Consider the following 7,295-nt stretch of genomic DNA (forward strand, 5'->3'; position numbering starts at 1 on the left):
TTATCAGTTCTAAAACTCCTCACCCCCAGTATTTAGTGATCAGGATAGGAAAAAGTGAGAGGTTTTAACTGAGGGTAGGTGATATAAACACTTACAGCATATTGAGTTCTCACTATAAAGTGAGGCATGGGTCAAAAAGTATACTTGTCATTGGAATAATCCAAGGCAGGCTTAAATTCCTTCCTTCACTGGCTACCCAGAGGCTTTTAACATTAGTTTCAAATAAAGTGGTTCCCAACTTAGGAACAGAGAGAAGATTGTGCCAGAATATATACATAGTGGTATTTTCTACTGTAATTCTGACACTTAGCTTAGTGAAACAATTTGTTGGACCCAGAAAGCACCAACAGACAATAAAAACCAATGTTCAAAAGAAAAGTTTATTTATTTATACTCTAATACATGCTGTGGACAGAAACAGCAGCTGGGCTTCTTTTCTAATAGCTGCAGAGCCTGAGTCTGCACTTCTGTGGTTCTGAAGGTTGTTAGTATACTCCTCACACTCTTACGGATTCAGGTCTTGCCTTTCTCAGGTGTTGAGAATCTAGCACTTGATAGTCTCTCAGCACGGGAATGCTGGGCCTAAGCTAACTAGTATTCAGGTCCCAGGTGCTTCCTATAAGTTGTGTGTCCATTAGCAAGTTACCCTGTCTAAGTGTTGGTTCCTCACTAGTCATATGGTAGAAAGCACCACTCTTTCAGATATTTGCTTCTGCCCTGCCAAGCTGTTGGCACTAAAGATCCATCACTATCTAGAGGCAGTGCTTGGACCAGTGACAGGGGTCTGCTAAAAACCTCTTTCTCTTAGAAGAGGGAGATAGGCACTGATCTCCTGCACATGCACCTGCCTCATGCCTGAACTGAGTAGTAAACCACTATGTTCCACGTAGGCAATTGACCATAGACAACTTCACCTACCAGATTGCTCTTGTCCTGGCAGTGCCTTGCTCTCTCTTGCCCCCAGGGTTATACAGAAGCTGTTTCCTCTGATGGAAATATTCTTCCCTCTCAAATCCTCACTCCAACTCCCATCCCCAACTCATCCTTCTTGGTTTACTCCCATTCTTTCTTCAGATCTCAACCCAAACATCTCTTTTCCAGGGAAACCTTCTTTGATCTAGATAGACTAGGTTTAAGTCTCTCAGCAGTTGAGTCCCGTAAGAACCTGTGCTGCAGTGGTCAATCGCAAATCACTGCAGCCTCAACCCCCTGGGCTCAAGTGATCCTCCCACCTCAGCCTCCTGAATAGCTGGGACTACAGGCACTCACCACCATGCCCAGCTAATTTTTAAATTTTTTGTAGAGATGGGCTCTCGCTGTGTTGCCCAAGCTGGTATCAAACTCCTGGGCTCAAGTGATCTGCCCACTTCAGCCTCCCAAAATGCTAGGATTACAGGTGAGAGCCACCATGCCTGGCCTGCTTCTCTCAATATAGCAGGCATCGCAAGTGCAAATATTTAATATCTGTTTTCTCTGCTAGATTTTAAACTCCAGGGGAGCAGGAGTCATGCCAGAGATCTCCAGGACCTAACCCTGAAACATAGTAGATGCTCAATAGGCCACTGTTGGTTTGAGTTGTTAACTTTAGTGGTTATGCACACATGCATATATATTTGGAGTATGTTGAGTGTTTGAAGACACAGTATGCAGAAATGGGAAGGCAAGGTGAGGGTTTAAGAAAGGGTTCAACAGAAAGGTCTTTTTACAGCTTATCTTTTTATATGAAAAGCTTCACACATCGAAGGAGTCAGATGGCAGAGTAGTGACTGAAGGATTCAGAGTTGAACAGCTGAGTACTCTGCCCATGAAGTTCCTTAAGGAACCTTTGCTGAATATGAGACAGAACAAAAACACTCAGTGTCACAGAACAACCTCTACTCATCTGTGGTTGGTAAAAATGGATGGAAACTGAAAGTATTTGAATCCTGGCCATTGTCCTGTTTGGCCAGGACTCCAGAGAAGCCATTTTACATGCTCAGCACCTGCCTTTCTTCTTTGGTGAAAATCAAGAAGTAGACAGTATGTTTATAGTAGTGGCAGCTGTCTTCTTTTTTATACTGAGAGGGTAAAACTATATAGCTTAAGTGTGAGAAAGCCAAATACAAGAACAAACTTCTTGATTCTAAAGAAGAGATTCTCAACATGGGTGAGAGGATTGAAAAGGAGAGGAGGAAGTGACCTTGGTTGTAAAAAATGTGTACATTTTATCACAATGTTTCAGAAAATTGATTGATAGGCAGGTTGCTTTATTTTTCCTTTTATGTAATGTATATGTAATATTACCTAAAGGTGTGTGTGTGTGTCTGTTTAGGCAATATTACCTAAAGACATTTATGTATGTATGTGTATGTGTGTGTATGCATGCATGCACGCACACTAACGAGAGAAAAATAAAGCAAATATAGAAAAATGTTAATTGGTGAGTCTAGGTGAAGGATATATATTGGTATTTCCTTTCGTTTTCTTGCAGTTTTTTGACAAATTTGAAATTTTACAATTAAAAATATCATCATAATTAATAAAGGCAAATCTTTGAATTTAAAAAACATATTTAGTCCATCCAAGAGGCTATAGAAGCTTTATTTACTGACCTTTACATTTTTCTCCCCAAGATTTCATCTCTCGTCTCACAAGAATGCATTTGAATTTCTGCTGGAGGGACATGCCCAAACCCTCCCCTGTGGCCACCCCTTCCAGACATGGGGCTAGGCCGGCTGAGTCTTTAGAGCCAGTCCACTGCCCTAAAGATAGTGACATTGAAGCCACTTACCAAAGGAGGTTATGCATCATCATTCTCCTAGAGGTTTTTATATGCTTTGAAGTTTTAGATAGACTCTTCCTTAGAGGCAGAAGTTTGAACCAGATAAAGCCTCCCAAGTTCCTTTCAATTACAAATTTGTCTGAGTGCTGAAAAGTGAAGGTTTAGAGTCTCTGGAGTAAGTATTACAGTTCTCTTTCTCTCCCCTTGTGATTTGACTGCTCAGATTTTTGAAGCTGGCACGTAGCTTTTGTTTTCCTCTGCTTTGTTTTCTTTTCTGTCTCCTGAAAGAGCTGTGCTCCAGTGTCTGCCCGGTAAAGTTGCTAGTGGCAGCATTCCTGGAAGCTCCTTGCTCCAGATGATGTCAGACCTCATGTGACCCAACCATTGCACGTCCGGAAACATTACATCATTCTAGGATGTGATTCCTTTTAACACAGAGCTTGCTGTTATTGTGCTGCTGCTGCTGCTGCTGTAGTTGCTGCTGCTATGAGCAGTAAGCCATAACCTCAGGCAGAGGCCGCTTTGTACAGATCAGCAATAGACTCACCTGAGGATCATGCTGTACCCCCAAAAATACAATGACTTCTGGGGCAGGCGACATGCCACGTTAAACATGAATAAAACATTTCATAATTAAAAATCAGACATAAAATAAAGATGATGATTTTTTTCCTGGAAAGATATGGTAACACGTAGTTCAAATTTTACTGGGTTAGATATTTGGGCATGTCAGGTTCGCATTATGTGGGCAAATGTGCCTGTGAATGGTGCCTGCTGATTGGCTGAAGGAAACTGACCCTGAGTGTGTAATTCTCATAGGTATATGAATGGGACATGAAACCCATAGAGGGCCATTAAAAGAAGACAAGGCAGGCTGGGCACAGTGGCTCACGCCTGTAATCCCAGCACTTTGGGAGGCTGAGGTAGGCAGATTACTTGAGGCCAGGAGTTCAAGACCAGCCTGGCCAACATGGTGAAACCCTGTCTCCACTAAAAATACAAAAAAATTAGCTGGGTGTGGTGGTGCACACATGTAATCCCAGCTACTCAGAAAGCTGAGGCATGAGAATCTCTTGAACCTGAGAGGCAGAGGTGGCAGTGAGTTGAAATTGTGCCACTGCACTCCACCTGGGCGACAGAGCAAGACTGTCCGGGAAAAAAAAAAAAAAAAAAAAGACAAGGCATTTATGGCTGAGCATGGTGGCTCACACCTATAAGCCCAGCACTTTGGGAGGCCAAGGCAGGAGGATTGCTTGAGGCCAGGAGTTCAAGACGATCCTGGGCAACATAGCAAGACCTCATCTCTACTAAAAATTTAAAAATTAGCTGGACATGGTGGCGTGTGCCTGTAGTCCCAGCTACTCGGGAGGCTGAGGTGGGAGGATTGCTTGAGGCTGGGAGATTGAGGCGGCAGTGAGCCTTGATTGCACCACTGCGTTCCAGCTTGAGTGACAGCATAAGACCCTGTCAAAAAAAAAAAAAAGATATTTGTAATTCATATCACTTCAAAATAATTATACAAGCAAAATCTTAGCAGTGAAGGGAGTAGAGGAATATTCAATACCCATCGGTAAGGACCCTTATAACAACAACAATTTAAAAAACAACCATTTCTTGAGCTCTTACCATGTGCCCAGACACTGCGTCAAGCAAACTCGTGGCCTTGCTAACAGCATGACTAAGTAGAGTGCCCTTTGCTTTAGAGTGGTCTTAACCTTGTGTCCTAGGGGTGTCCCATCAGGGTCCAGTTGACCATTGCTCCCCACGCAGTAACACTGAGCTCTACTGGATCACCCCCTTGCTATTCGGAGCAATTCAAATGCATCTGCACTTGCATCAGTGCTTCCTGGAGACAAGCTCAGGCCCAGGAGAGAGGGCATCAGACAGTCAGTGGATCTTAGCAGTCCTGCAGGCACCCAGCCATCGTGGTAGCCCTGAGGAAAGCAGATGACTATTAATCTCATTCAGGTTCACCGGGACTGTCAATCAAAATGACTTTTGTTTTTATCTCCTCTGAGCAATAAGCCTTTGGTGTCTGCCATCTACACAGCCTCCTGCAGTGCTCACCTCCTGTAGCACTTCATGCTGCATCGCCACCTCTCATCTATATGCTCTTCCCCGAAACTTCCTCCCTTTCCATCCCCAGCCCACCCCCATGTGTATTTACCTCAGTCTTTTAAAACTAGATCAGGAGTCCAGGAAGTATTTGTTTCCTTTTTCACTCAACTGTTGTGTTCACCCTTGCAGCTTTCCCAACTAGCTGAGCCCCTATGGATCCTGCCTGTCTGCCACCCTGGTCTCCTAGCAACCCTCGGCTCTGCAGTCTGGGAGGTGGATGTGTCAAAGGGAGTCTGGGCGGCAGAGGTGAGAATGCAAAGAAATCTCTCCCCTTCTAGGCCCTGAAGTACAGAATCGCTGCTTCACAGTAATGAATATTTCAGAAGAAGAGATTCGCTTTCCCTGGCATAGCTGAAACAGGCCTAAGGGTAACAAATAATTTGCTAAGGAGGGCAGGGGTTCCTTTGTGCCAGAAGCAGAGATTTGTATTTGAAAGATACTTAATGATACTGCACATGGCTTGCCCTAAGGACTAATGAAAAAACAGTGAGTTAAATTGTGATATCTTTTTGATATAAGAACAGAGAGGTCAATGCCTTTCATAGGGGATGCATTTGAGCTGTTCTTTGATAATAATGTAATTTTAGAGCCAGAAGGTATCTTAGGATCATGTTGTCCAAGTATCACTTTTTTTGTAACCTGATAAACTAAGGCCCAGAGAAGTCAAATGTCTCAGCTGGGGGTCTTCCAATAAGAGAAGAATGGGGTTGGGACTGGACCCCTCTCTCCCAAGGCTCAGTCTGGTGCTCTTTCTATCACCCCATGCTGCCTTCCAGAGTCAGTGTAGACATGCCACACTAGCTCACATCACTCAAAGGTACAGGTTGCAAAACAGCTGGATATTTGGGGAATAAGTCTTGTGTTGTAGACAGCAAAGAACTAACTAAGCCACCTGACCTGTGCTCTTGGCCTCAGTAGCAACTTGTCCTTCCTGGTTGAGCTGCCCAAGACAGACAATAGTAAGGAAATACAAAAAGCTGATCACTAGTCACCCATGAGGTTTATACTGAAAGACTGACTTCAGGCTTATCCATCCTTAGTTTAGGGTCAGAGGAAAGGCGATATTACCCTACACCCACAGTGACTACAGACAAACTGTTAACCTAAAACAGGGGGTATTTTTTGGTATGTTTGATCTCTAGAATTTCTCATCAAAATTCTTCATTGTGAATGATAAAAATCTAATTCCAACTATCTTTAATCAAAAGAAGGGAATTGATAGGCCCATGTAGCCAGGCATAATAGAGTAGGGTAACTTGAAGAACCTGAAAAAAGATGTTGGCTCCAGGGCTGAAGAATTGGGATCATGATTCAATTCTACATCCAGCTTTTCTCTCTGAGTCTCTGCTTAACTCTCTGATCTGCTCCTATAGCAGGTCTTCTTTGTTTGGTTACAAAGATAGTCACAGTCTTCTAACTTCATATCCTTATGGTACCATGACCCCGAGAAAACACCACTGCTTCTCTTGTTTTTAAACTCAGAAATCTCAGGGGAGGACTTTAATAAAGTCAGCTTGAGTTTTTACCTTCCCCTGAACCATTACTAAGTGGGAAGGAATGGAGAGCTGTGATTAGCCAGACCTGAAACTGGCCCCTGCCTCTGCAAAGGGAGTGAGGAGGAGGGAGGGCAGTTACCAGAATAAAGGGTGATGAGAAAGCTTGCTTGGATGACAAAAAGACAATAGCTAGCAACATCCACTACATCTTGTTTTCCACAAGTGGTGGAATTGAGCATAATTTCCATTACCTCTTGCTATTCCTCCCTTTAGCCCACACACATATGTGTGGCTATGGACCATTCATAAATCAATGTGGATAATTGCATTGGTGGTCCAAGGAATTCTTGGTGAGTTAATCAGACTTGTCAAAATTGATCCATAGCTGGCTGGGTGTGGTGGCTCATGCCTGTAATCCCAGCACTTTAGGAGGTCGAGGCTGGCGGATCACCTGAGGTCAGGAGTTGGAGACCAGCCTGGCCAACATGGTGAAACCCTGTCTTTACTAAAAATACAAAAATTAGCCGGGTGTGGTGGCAGATCCTTGTAATCACAGTTACTTGTGAGGCTGAGGCATGAGAATCACCTGAACCTGGGAAGCAGAGGCTGCAGTGAGCTGAGATCATGCCACTGCACTCCAGCCTGGGCAATAGAGCAAGACTCAGTCTCAAAAAAAAAAAAAAAAAATTTGATCCATATCCGTAGACCAGACCCTGCAAGAGTCCTCCAAGGACTGCAGGGCAGGAGGCAGTATGCTGGAGGAGAAAGCACAAGATCTGGGGTCTAGGCCTAGTTTTGTCACTGACCAAGTCTGTAGCCTTAGGGACTTGTTTAGAAAATGGGAGAAGGGGGCCCAGGAAGTCATTAAGATCCATCTAACCCTAATATCCTACAGGTGCAATTCAGGTGCAGCAGCAGAG

The sequence above is a fragment of the Pan troglodytes genome, chromosome 1, assembly GCF_028858775.2.
Source record: "Pan troglodytes isolate AG18354 chromosome 1, NHGRI_mPanTro3-v2.0_pri, whole genome shotgun sequence".
NCBI classification, from domain to species: Eukaryota; Metazoa; Chordata; class Mammalia; order Primates; family Hominidae; genus Pan; species Pan troglodytes.